General features: G+C 47.8%; 1 protein-coding gene across 2 annotated transcripts in view; it reads right to left on the reverse strand.

The window, feature by feature from the left end:
* TRAF3IP2 (TRAF3 interacting protein 2) overlaps positions 1-11,255 on the reverse strand; it is a 56,948-nt gene extending 45,693 nt beyond the window's left edge. The window contains exons 1-2 of one of the 2 annotated variants that reach the window (XM_030809575.1): positions 11,168-11,255; positions 8,706-8,770 (exon numbers count right to left, since the gene is read on the reverse strand). The gene's annotated coding sequence lies outside the window, so the exon portion shown is untranslated. Of the gene's footprint in view, positions 1-1,654; positions 1,957-8,705; positions 8,771-11,167 lie in introns of those variants that run through there. The other variant, XM_030809574.1, reaches the window with a different exon arrangement.
* Positions 11,256-12,667: the final 1,412 nt, after the last annotated feature.

Consider the following 12,667-nt stretch of genomic DNA (forward strand, 5'->3'; position numbering starts at 1 on the left):
GCCCTGCACCAGCCCATCCCGGTCAGCTAGGGCCTGTTTGAACCGTACTGATGGCAAGTAATTGCCAAAAAGAAACAGTAACAATTTTTTTTTAAGTCACGGTCTGGAAAAAGTTAAGGATTCTGTGTATCCGCCATCTAATAATGTCTCTAATCACAGTCATCACCCTTACATGGTATTAGGATGTGTTTCATAGTTTCCCTTCCCCTCCCATTAAAGGCCCCACACACAGTGACTGGTCCAGCTGAGGAGTGGTTTCCAGGTCCAGCTACAGCAGTAACTCTGGCTTCTGGAGCTGGGCTTGTCTGCCAGTTCTCTGGCCTGCCTTGACTCTGTGGGCAATAGCACGGACTATCGTTCCTGGGTAACCCAAATGGGACATGAACTAATTCGAGAAACTCCCTGTTTTCTCCTATCTGGCTAGAGCCAGTAATAAGGCCTCAATTCCAGGCAGCCCTCCTGCAGAGACACGTGTCTCCCAGCTTCTCCCAGCCTCTCCCAGCCTTTCGCCCTGACTGCTGCTTTACCTCTTGCCTTGAGAGCAGACGAGTGAAACAGAAATCAAAGCATTTGACATGGAAGGGGGGTGAGCACCTACTAGGCATTTGGTAGCATGCTGGATTCTGGGGGTAGAAAAATATCAGGAAACAAAGTCCTTTCCTCAAGGGGGTAACCAACTGGTAGTGGGAGGTAAAATTAAAATATGTGAATAATCGGTAAACAAAACGTCTTGAAGACCACCCATTACCACTACCCCTCTGGGACTATCCTGGCTTTGTTTTATAAGGGAATTTGACACACTCATGTTAGATCACCACCCCCCATCAATTTACTGATGAAGAAATCCAGGCTTAGTGGAGTCAGAGTGAATTGCCTAAGTCATGGAACCACAAGAAGTGAAGAACTTGAAACCCTGTTTCTTGTCCTTTTAAAAAATTTGGCCTCTTGTTCTCCTGTTCCTTAAAAAAAAAAAAAAGTCCCCCTATTCTAAGATACCATCTTGAACTTGAAAGTCACAAGAAGCTTGATTAGCTTCTAAGATCAAGTTCTGGCATTTCTCCCCCTTGTTCCCAAAGGCTCCGTCCAGCGCCAGCCTGGGAGGGCTGGAGGGCGGCTGCCGAGAGGGGCCGGGAGGCGGCTCACAGCCAGCACAGAGCTCAGCAGAACTTCCTGGCCCAAAAATGTGCTGTTGATTTTTTTCCCCCCTGCACGAAACAGGGATCGAGAAAACTCTGCCACTGACGTGTTCTGGGGCTGAAAGCCAGTTGCTTAATCTTTGCCATCCCTGGCTCTCTCCTTGGAGAAGTGGGGCTTGAATTCTTATTATAAACTTGTGGGGACACTAAGTACCCAAACGAATGGTTCCCAGGCAGCTCCGAGCTGTCCCCGGGTGCGAGCCTCCTCTCCTCAAAGGGTTAACCCGGCGGGGCTCGCTGGCCTGAAATACTATACCAGCGACGCATCCTTGAAGCACAAACTTCACTGCCATTTTCTCAGCTAAGATGGTCTCTGTGCGAACAAGTTAAAGGAAGGGAGAGGAACACAGAGGAAAGTAGAGGCAGAATGTTTCAGTAAAGGAGAAACAGCGTGCTTTGGAAAATAGGTCAGAGGTGAAGAAATAAGAGCAGGCAAGTGGCAACTCCAAGTAACTTACCTTAGAACCACCACGGACAGACAGACCGGGCCCGGAGGGTGGTCGGCTCTCGGCGGCTTCTCGTCTCTCTCCACCTTGGGTCGCCCTGGGCCTCCCTCCACCCTCTCCGGGCCCAGGTAAGTAGAAGAACAGGCTCTGAAGCAGGAAGTGGAAGCTGTATGCAAATTTCTACGGAGCCTAGGAAGGCTCTGCTCAAAATCTCCCTGTGGGCAGTGAATCAACGGCTGAGGAGTCAGTTTATTTCTTAAAACAGAAACCTCCTTCATTCATGAGAAAGGGCCAGTGACCAATTAGGCGGCATTTTTGTTTTCGCCACCCAGCTAAGAAGCTGCCCAGGAGTGGGCCGAATCTCAGTGTAGTCGCAGTGCCCTCGCCTGGGAGGGTGTCTCCGGGAGGAGATTGAACTTGAATGTTAAGAATTAGTAATCATTAGCAGTTCCAAAGGAGGGGATTGGGGGCAGATAATGGGGAGGAAGAGGCAGCCGAGCTTCTTCCACCTCCTCTAACTGCTTAAAACATCAGTATTTGCTGCCCATAACCACGGGCGGGAGGGGGGGAGGCTCACTGACCATGCCCCTGGACACACGTGTACACACAGCACACACAGCCCGTGGCCTGTGCACACACACCACCCTGTTGTCAGGCACAAAAAAAGTGGTTATAAGAACACACACACACACACACACACATACACATGCACACATGCACACTAACCTCCTCTGGCTGCATTTTCCTGACCTCAAGATTTTTTTCTCCCCTTTCCTTCCCATTGTTTATCAGTGGCCTGCAGAATTTATTGCATGAAGGAGCGCTGCAGGCAGGATGATACCCAGCGATGTGAATAGAGAGAGAGAGAGAGAGACAACTGCCTTTCAGGGCAGCAGGGGGTAATGGGAGCAGTGTTAGCTGGAGCTTTGGAGTCAAGAGGACCTGGGTACGAACTCAGCCATGTCACTGGCTAGCTGGGCGCCATGGGCAGACACACTGTGCTCCTGGTGCTGGATTTGTCTGCCTGTTGAAGGGGTCCAACTGTCAGTCCACTCAGCCGGCTATCTCTCTACTGTCATCAAGGGGACAGGCCCCAGAGCATCCCTGTTCAGATTGTACCAGGTTCTGCTCAAGCAGGATACAGGAAGCAGGTTGCTCAACATTCCACAAGCAGAGAAAATGCAGCTTGTTTTTAACACAGTATACACAGGTTGTTTGCATTTGTTTTGCAGAAAATGATGCAGCTATTAAAAATCATCAATATGTAGGTATTATCTCAGCCACTAACATGAAAAAGTGGCTCTGAGATATTAACTAAAAGTATTATTTTTTGCTAATATATGTGACATATACACACACATAGATATGTATATCGATTTTTTTTAAGAGACAGGGTCTCAGTCTATTGCCCAGGCTGGAGTGCAGTGGCGCAATCATAGCTCACTGCAGCCTTGACCTCCTGGGCTCAAACAATCCTCCTGCCTCAGTCTCCTGGATAGGTGGGACTACAGGTGCACACCGCCACACCTTGCTAATTTTTTAATTTTTTCCAGAGACACGGTCTCCCTGTGTTGCTGAGGCTGGTCTTGAACTCCTGGTCTCAAGGGATCCTCCCACCTCAGCCTCCCAAAATGCTGGGATTACAAGTGTGCCTCACTGCACCCAGCCCAACATATAGATTTGTGTTTGCTCACCACTGGGCCCCAGGGGACCTAGCACACTGCCCTGCCTAGAATATTGTGGGCAATCACAGTGTATCTGTTCAGTGACCAAGTTAGAAATATCTGGAAATTTCTGGAAATATCTGGAAATTTGGAAAGATGTACACCAAACTGTTTAGTGGTGCTCGCTTCAAGGGAATGCGATTGAGGAAAACAAATGAGGATGGAGGGCTTTATGATATATACATATGGACTGTTTGATTCTTTTTTTCACAATAACATATAGGACTTTTTCATTTAAAAGAATGAAGTTTTTTTAAAAAGATTTATTACCTTGGCTTTGAAGTTTCTGCTTCAAAATTATTATTAGAGTCATCTTTTGGAGGGTAGGAAAAAATAGCATTTCCTGTGGTCCAGCTGGTACCAGGATACTTTGAGAGAGCTACTGGAGTTAGGAAATGGGAATGGAAAAGCAAAGAAGAATGGCAAGGGGAGGAGCTAGGAAGGAGAGCGAGGGGAGCAGGAAAGGAAATATTTTTCATTTCTCTTTGTTGTCCTTAAATGGATTGGGAAAGGCCTGAAGATGCTCTGCCAAGCACCACCTCTGAAATACAACCCGCCAGGGAGAACAAAGGGAAACTTTTCTCCAGTTCTCCACCAACTGTTTTCCTGGGTATGAGACCTAAGAGCCCTGTAGGAAGAACACCAGGTGCTGAAGTGCTGCTTTTCATTGCTGTTGGCTGGGCCTTCCTCTTGTCTACAGTTTGTTTGTTTGTTTGTTTGTTTGTTTGTTTGAAATGGAGTCTCACTTTGTCTCCCAGGCTGGAGTGCAATGGCGCGATGTCAGCTGACTGCAACCTCTGCCTCCCAGGTTCAAGCAATTCTCTCACCTCAGCCTCCTGAGTAGCTGGGATTACAGGTGCTCGCCACCACACCCAGCTAATTTTCTTGTATTTTAAGTAGAGACAGGGTTTCACCATGTTGACCAGGCTGATGTCAAACTCCTGACCTCAGGTGATCCGCTCGCCTCCTGTCTAAATTTATCATGAGCAGAAAGGCAGGCACTTCAGTGAATGAGTTCATGGCTCCCTCTTAGAAGCCTCTGCTGGGGCCCCGGGCTGAAAAGCAGCCTGAGGATGGACACTGTTTAGAGAGGGTGTCCTGGATAGGAGAAACCTCCTCTGAACCTGCCTGAGGCAGTTATGGTGAAGTACAGGTGACCCAGGCGAACACGTACAGCTTTTGAATTGCCGTCACGGGAGAGCAACTCTTCACTGAGGACTTACCCTACACTCCCTTTGAGCACATCTCATCCTCCAAACAGTCCTGTGAGGTGTGTTTACTGTCATTCCCACTTTACCTTTGAGGACTCTGAGGCTCAGAGATACTGAGTAACTTCTGCAAGGTCACACAGCTCATCTATGGAGGAGTCAAGCCCAGAGCAGTCTCCCTTCCAGGTGGATGTTATTACTGCCCCCTCCCTGCACCCCGCCACAGCCCCCCAACCCCTACCCTCCATTGCCCTGTTGCCATCTGTTCTTCCTACATGCTTGAGTGGAGCACAGGTAACATGCTTTCTTTGCACAACTCTTGACAATGCTTAAGAAGGGAAAAAAAGGTGTAGACAATAAAAGGAGTGGGGTTGTGACTGTGCCACAGCCTGGTGCTGTGTTTATATGTAAGGACTGCTGTACAGATCATAAATAGAATAGTCAAGATGTAGGTCAGTCTTCTTTCTCTTGTGAGAAATCTAGAAGGGGAGCATGTGGTTTGCCAGATCCTAGAGTTTGCTCAGTGAATTCGTCAGGGTTCTGCAGCGAGAGAATCAATAGGATTACCTCCGTGATTATGGAGGCTGAGAAGTCTTGTGACAGGCTGTCTGCGAGCCAGACACCCCAGGATGCTGGTAGCATGGCTCAGTCCAAGTCTGAAGGCCTCAGGACCAGGGGAGCTGATGGTGTAACTCTCAGGCCAAGGCCAAAGGCCTGAAAACCCAGGGGCCACTGGTGTAAATGCTGGAGTCCAAAGGCTTGGGAGCCTGGAGTCCTTGTCCAATAACAGGAGAGGAAGAGTGTAACTCAGTTCCAGCAGACAGATTGACCCATTCACCTTTTCTCTGATTTTGTTCTCTCTGGACCCCCAGCAGATAGAATAGTGCCCACTCACATTCAGTGTGGCTCTTCCCCACCTAGTCCACTCAGACTCACATGCTAATCTCCTCTGGAAACACCCTCACAGGCACACCCAAAATGAATGCTTTACCAGGTTTCCAAACATTCCTTAATCCAGCCAAGTTAATACCTAACCATCACACTCAGTGTCATTGTCCCTTCCGGCTGCTGTAACAGAATACCATAGACTGGGTGGCTTAAACAACAAACATTTATTTCTCATAGTTCAGGAGGCTGGAAAGTCCAAGATCAAGGCACTGGAAAATCTGGTGTCTGGTGAAGTGTCACCTCCTGGCTCATAAGTGGCCATCTTCTCATTGTGTCCTCACATGGTAGAAAAGGGGCTGAAGAGTTCTCTGAGGTCCCTTTTATAAGGGCACTAATGTCATTCATGAGGTCTCCGCCTCATGACTTAATTACCTCCCCAAAGTCCTACCTCCTAATACCATTATATTGGGGGTTGGGATTTCAATACATGAATTTTGGGGGGATATGACATTCCATCTATAATACTTAGTGTATTAGTCCATTTTCACCCTGCTGATAAAGACATATCCAAGACCAGGTAATTTATACAGGGAAAAGGGTTTAATGAATTGATAGTTCCACGTGGTTGGGGAGGCCTCACAATCATGGCAGAAGGCAAGGAGGAGCAAGTCACATCTTATGTGGATGGTGGCAGGCAAAGAGAGAGCTCGTGCAGGGAAACTCCCCTTTTTAAAACCATCAGATCTCATGAGACTTATTCACTATCATGAGAACAGCACAGGAAAGACCTGCCGCCATGACTCAGTTACCTCCCACCGGGTGCCTTCCACAACACATGAAAATTCAAGATGAGATTTGGGTGGGGACACAGCCAAACCATATCACTTAGTATTTTTTATTTATTTTTTTATTTTTCATTTTATTTTATTTTTGAGATGGAGTCTCACTCTGTCACCCAGGCTGGAGTGCAGTGGCGCAATCTCGGCTCACTGCAAGCTCCGCCTCCCGGGTTCACGCCATTCTCCTGCTTCAGCCTCCCAAGTAGCTAGGACTACAGGTGCCCGCCATCACACCTGGCCAATTTTCTGTATTTTTAGTAGAGACGGGGTTTCACCGTGTTAGCCAGGATGATCTTGATCTCCTGACCTCGTGATCCGCCCGCCTTGGCCTCCCAAAGTGCTGGGATTACAGGCGTGAGCCACCACGTTCAGCCAATCACTTAGTATTTTTTAAAAAGGCATAAGAAGATAAAGAATATCTTATCCCACTCCCTAAGCAAAACTGACCAAACCATTTGGATCTAATGCTTAGAAACTCTCCATTCTATAGCATTAATCTATGGAAAGAAGTGAAAAGGGAAAGGATTCATTCCTTGGACAAACCTTGATTTTACATTTTTAAAAGCTATAATTTCAAATACTAAAAAGGCAGAGTGAAACTATGACGTTTCATGTGGAAGAGAAGACAATTACCGTCTTGTTCTTCCCTGAGAAGGGCCCTTATCCAAAGGGTCTGGTGTGCTCAAACACCAGCTGGCTAACTCTCCCCACAGCCCCTCAATGGACAGTCATTGCTAGGGTCCGAATGTCTGTGTCCCCCCAAAATCCATGTTGAAAACCCTATCTGCAATGTGATGGTATTAAGACATGGGGCCTGTAGGAGGTGATAAGGTCATGAGGGTGGAGCCCTCAGGCATGGGATTAGTGCCCTTTAAAAGAGGCCCAAGGGAGCCTCCTGGCCCCTTCTACCATGTGAGGACACATAGAAGGCACCATCTATAAGGAACAGGCCCTCACCAGACACCAGATCTGCTAGCACCTTGATCTTGGACTTCCCAACCTCCAGAACGGTGAGCAATACATTTCTGTTTTTCGTGAATTACTTGGTTTAACGTATTTTGTTATAGCAACCAGAACAGACTGAGATAGCCACAGAGGAGTTGCTGCTAGGGCAGAGACAGGAAGAGAAGAAATGCTCAGGCTCCCAGTGTCGGGTCCTGCCACACCAGACCCACTCTAGTCCCACAGCCTGCAGTGAGCACCTGCCTTATTCCAGGCATATGCTTGGCGCTAGGCATGTAAATGGAAAGATTCTCACATGTCTGTTTCGGAAGCAAAACCTGGCAATGCAAGCGGTTCCAAACCGGCCACTACACAAAGCTATAGAGTCCACCAGTTGCGTCTGTTCCACTGCTTTTGTGGGCTACTTCCAGTCCAGAGAGGCTGCCCTGCAGTGCCCTGGAAGATACCAGAACTGACCACCACCACCCTCCTCCACCTCCTGCCGAGCCCCTGGACCCTGCTCTGCTTTCCTAGTGACCCTTCCCTTTGGGTGAGCCCCTCACTGGAACGGGGTCTTGTTCTGTCATCAGATTCAGTCAGGGGACCTTCTGAATAGAAGTCCTGGTAGCATGGAGTCTCAAAATGGAAGAGTTAGCTCTCAATTTGTTTTTTCTTTCTGAGAGGTTCCTTGACTCCAGTACAAATTAATTAATTTATTTATTTATTTATTTATTTATTTTGAGACAGAGTCTCACTCTGTAGCCGAGGCTGGAGTGCAGTGGTGCGATCTTGGCTCACTGCAACCACCACCTCCTGGGTTCAAGAGATTCTCCTGCCTCAGCCTCCCGAGTAGCTGAGATACAGGCACCCGCTACCACGCCTGGCTAATTTTTGTATTTTTAGTAGAGATGGGGTTTTGCCATGGCTGGTCTTGAACTCCTGACCTCAGGTGATTCACCTGCCTTAGCCTCCCAAAGTGCTGGGATTACAGATGTGAGCCACTGTGCCCAGCCCCTAGTACAAATTTATTAACCTCCTTCCCCTATTAAAGGAATACTGGGAACAGCAGGCTTTGTCAACCTACAAAAGGTCCTGTTAAGCAATGGATGCCTGTTCATCTGACACTTGCATACTTACTCAGGGAGCACTCTCAAGTTTTGGGAAAAGTTCAAGATGATCTGTTCCAAAATGACTGACTCTCTGTGGTCACCTGGACCCAAAGGTTTTAGCAGCTTTTCTTGTTAAAAAGTGATTAGGTTCTCTTCACTAGGCTCCCCATGACTTCCACCACAGTAGTAGTAGCTAAGCTCAGGGTTCTGAGCACTATGCATGCACTCACTCGTTTACTGTTGACAACACCTCCATGAAGCAGGTACTAGGAGATCAGCTACCTTTCACTGAGCATCTGATACATGCAAGGTGATTTTCACCATCTGTATAATGAAGTGGAGAAATTACTCACCAGAATTCCAGAGTTTCTCTTCAAAAAACAGGTGAATAGAGTCCAGATTCTGCTTCCTATGAAGGCTGAACACACCAGGGTGGGTCAGATGAGAGGGGGTGTTTGGAAAGGGATAAAGGGACAATGACAATGTAGCATGGGGCCAGCAGAGGAGGGGGAGGAGGTGCAGCAGTGTGGCAGTGAGAGACTTTGTGGAACAGGGTGGCACGGACAGTAGAAAGGACAGGGAGGAGCTTTAACATGCTTTGCTACGGGAGCCATTACATTGTGCCCTTCAGGACAATCTATCATAAAGTTCGACATTCTTCTTCAAGTTTTCTCTAGTTGGATTTACCTAGTTTGACTTTTGGATGTGACCATGGACAGCTTTATTTAGTTCACATTTTGAAATTAGGATGTTTAGTATAAAAAAACCCAGAAAATATCAAGTGTTGGAAAGGATGTGGAGAAACTGGCACACTTGTGCACTGTTGGTGGGAATGTAAAATGCTCCAGCTGCTATGGAAAACACAGTGACAGTTCCTCAGAAATTAAAACCAGAATTACCATAGGATCCAGCAATTTCACTTCTGAATATACATGTATATACACACCCCAAAGAAACGAAAGCAGAGGCTCAAACAGCCCTCTGTACACCTGTGCTCATAACAGCATTATTTGCAACAACCAAGAGGTAGAAACAATCCAAGTGTTTATCAACAGATGAATGGATACACAAAATGTGGTCCATACATACAATGGAATATTATTCAGCCTTAAAAAGGAAGGAAGTTCTGACACTACAACATGAATGAACCTTGACACATTGTGCTGAATGAAATAAGCCACAAGGGACAAATACTGCATGATCCACTTATGTAAGGGACCTAGGGTAGTCAAATTCACACAGACAGAAAGTAAACGGTGGTTTCCAGGGGCTGGTGAGGAGGGAAGTGGGGAGTTATTGTTCAGCAGGTACAGAGTTTCAGTTTGCAAGATGAAAAGAGTTCTGGAGATGGATTGTGGTGATGGTTATGCAACAACGGGAATGTGCTTAATCCCACTGAATTGTACAATTTAAAATGGTTAACATGGTAAATTTTCTGTGTATTTCACCACATTTAAAAGACAATCCCAAAGCAGCTGTGTGAGATAGGTTTTATTATTCTTATTCCCCAGGTGAGGAAATCCAGGCACAGAGAAGTTAGGTGCCTTGCTAGGGCTACACAGCTGGGCGTCAAATCAGGAGCTGACTCCCTAAGAAAGCCACGCCTCTCTCCCGCACCAGGCATCACAGGAGCCACTCAGGGAGCAACGGAGGGCGCTGGCTGTCTGCTGATGCTGACATTCATCTTGGGTGGCCCTAGCCTCTCCTTTCTGCGCGTTTCTCTCTCTAGACTGCACTTCCTCCAACCCTGCATGTTCTAGTGTCCTTATTCCCTTCTCTGCCTTTCCCCATCAAAACATTCTTTCAGAGAAAAACCTGATCACTCATTTATACCTAAGTTACATGGTGTGAATTTAAATCAACGCACTGCCTCTCTGAGGGGTGCTTGCATGTTAAGCCTCATCACGCTCTATGAAATGAAAGGCTTTGTTCCATATTAAAGGAATTTCAGTCATCAAGGAACAAGTGGGGAGAAATTGGTGGCAGGTGGGGCAATGATAACCCAAGGAAAGGCGCAGTGCTGGGTCTGTCCCAGAACAGAGCACAGAGTAGGGCAGGCAGCAGCCCTCTGGAGGTACGTGCTGCTCCCTTTGTTTTCTTCTCAGCTGGATCCTCATGTGTGGTTGGGGTCTCTGATTTGTAGTACACTCTCTACCGTACAAAAATACTCCCTTATTCAATTGTCAGCATAAAATTCATCTCATTACTACATATGAGTATTTCTTTTTCTTTCTTTCTTTCTTTTTTTTTTTTTTTTTTTTTTTTTTGAGACAGAGTCTTCCTCTGTCACCCAGGCTGGAGTGCAGTGGTATGATCTCGGCTCACTGCAACCACCACCTCCCAGGTTCAAGTGATTCTCCTGCCTCAGCTTCCTGAGTAGCTGGGATTACAGGCACCTGCCACCACGCCAAGCTAATTATTTTGTATTTTTAGTAGAGGTGGGATTTCACCATGTTGGTCAGACTGGTCTTGAACTCCTGACCTCAGACGACCACCCACCTTAGCCTCCCAAAGCACTGGGATTACAGGTGTGAGCCACGGCGCCTGGGCAGGCTCCTTTTCATTCATCGATTCCCTTCAGCAGTTCCGGGTTCCCTTCCTGTAGGACACCATTCTCCCAAGATGCCCCCTTGCAGAGGGGCTGCCTGCTCTGTCCAGCCTCCTCCAGGCCTCTGCCAGCAGGCCCTTTGCCCTCCTTGCCCTTTCCTGCCCCAGATCTGGCCAACTCTCTGCCTTCCAAGTGCACACTGGCTGCCCCATACCCTCCCCAGGCTCAGAGGCTGCAGAGTAGGAAACAGAAGCTTATGCAACTTACCCAAGGCCACAAGGCTACCGGTGGGGAGCTGGGATTTTAACCCAGGCAGCCTGACTCCAGGATGTGGGCTCTTTGCCCAGAATCCTCCAGCCTTCAGGGCTCACCCTTCCTTTAACAAACAGATAAAATGTCTCAAGTCCATCTCCTACATCCTGTGGGAAGTCCAGCAGCCTCACCAGCCTTTCTAAGCATCCTGGGAGGTGGGGGTTGGTTATATTCTCCTGGTTACTACTACCCGAATTCTTCATCCCTTCAAGTCTTGTTGCCGCCAGCATCTGCTGTCCTCTCTCCCCTTCCCTCACCCAAGGTATGAGCATTCTCCTTCCTTCATTCCCTCAAGCAAGCCAATCCCTGGAAATGTGTTCTTAAGGACTGGGGAGGTTTGGTAATAATAGAGGGTCATTATTCACAGCAGTGATCAGGAAAGGGCTGAAAATTCCAAATGAGGCCTCACTGTCCTGCAGGCCCACCCCTACATCCACAGGGATGGACAGGAGCACATATGGAGACCTCAACCCTCCCCTTCTCCCCCATTCTCTTCCCAAGAACAGCTCCATCCTGCACACGAAGGACCTCACATGTGAACTCTGTACCGCCTGCTTTGGGATCAGGTAATTCCCTGGTCCATGGAGTGGGAGAGGCTCCAGTGGCCGTACCTCATTGGCCCCACGCAGCGGTGCTGGCTAGGACAGGCTCTTGGGAACCAACTCTGTGCATCTTCTAACTCCACTTTCAGGCACATCACAATGGCAGCTTGAAATCAGTGATGGTGGGAATATTTATACTATGGAAATTGGCAAACACTGTAAATCAGATTTTTATTTTCCTGGGGAGCTGTTTTGCCAGCACACCACTGTGGCATGGATGCCTCACCCCATGCACACGGGCACAGCCAGAGAAAGGCCAGATCCAAGCTCTCCAAGGCAGTGGTTCTCAGATTTTGCTGCATAATAGAATCGCCTGAGAGATCTAGCAATTGAGAAATCAGTGTTGTAAAGCGTTTCCCAGGAAATCGCAATGCACAGCCAAATTGCAGACCAATGCTCTGAAACATCTCTTAGCAAAATTTAGCATAAAGGCCAGGCGTGGTGGCACATGCCTGTAATCCTAGCACTTTGGGAGGCCGAGGCAGATGGATTGCTTGAGGTCAGGAGTTTGAGACCAGCCTGGCCAACGTGGTGAAACCCCATCTCTACTAGAATACAAAAATTAGCCAGGCATGGTGGCAGGTGCCTGTAATCCCAGCTACTCCGAAGGCCGAGGCAGGAGAATCGCTTGAATCCTAAAGGCAGAGGTTGCAGTGAGCCGAGATCGCGCCACTGCACTCCAGCCTGGGGAACAGAGTGAGACTCCATCTCAAACAAAACAAACAAACAAAAAATTTAGCATACATATAAATTGCCAGGGGGTCATTTAAATGACACATTCTAGTTCAGTAAGTCTGGGTGGGGCCTGGGAGTCTGCATTGCTAACAAGCTCTCAGGTGCTACTGATGCTGCT

The sequence above is a fragment of the Nomascus leucogenys genome, chromosome 3 (assembly GCF_006542625.1).
Source record: "Nomascus leucogenys isolate Asia chromosome 3, Asia_NLE_v1, whole genome shotgun sequence".
In the NCBI taxonomy this organism is placed as follows: domain Eukaryota; kingdom Metazoa; phylum Chordata; class Mammalia; order Primates; family Hylobatidae; genus Nomascus; species Nomascus leucogenys.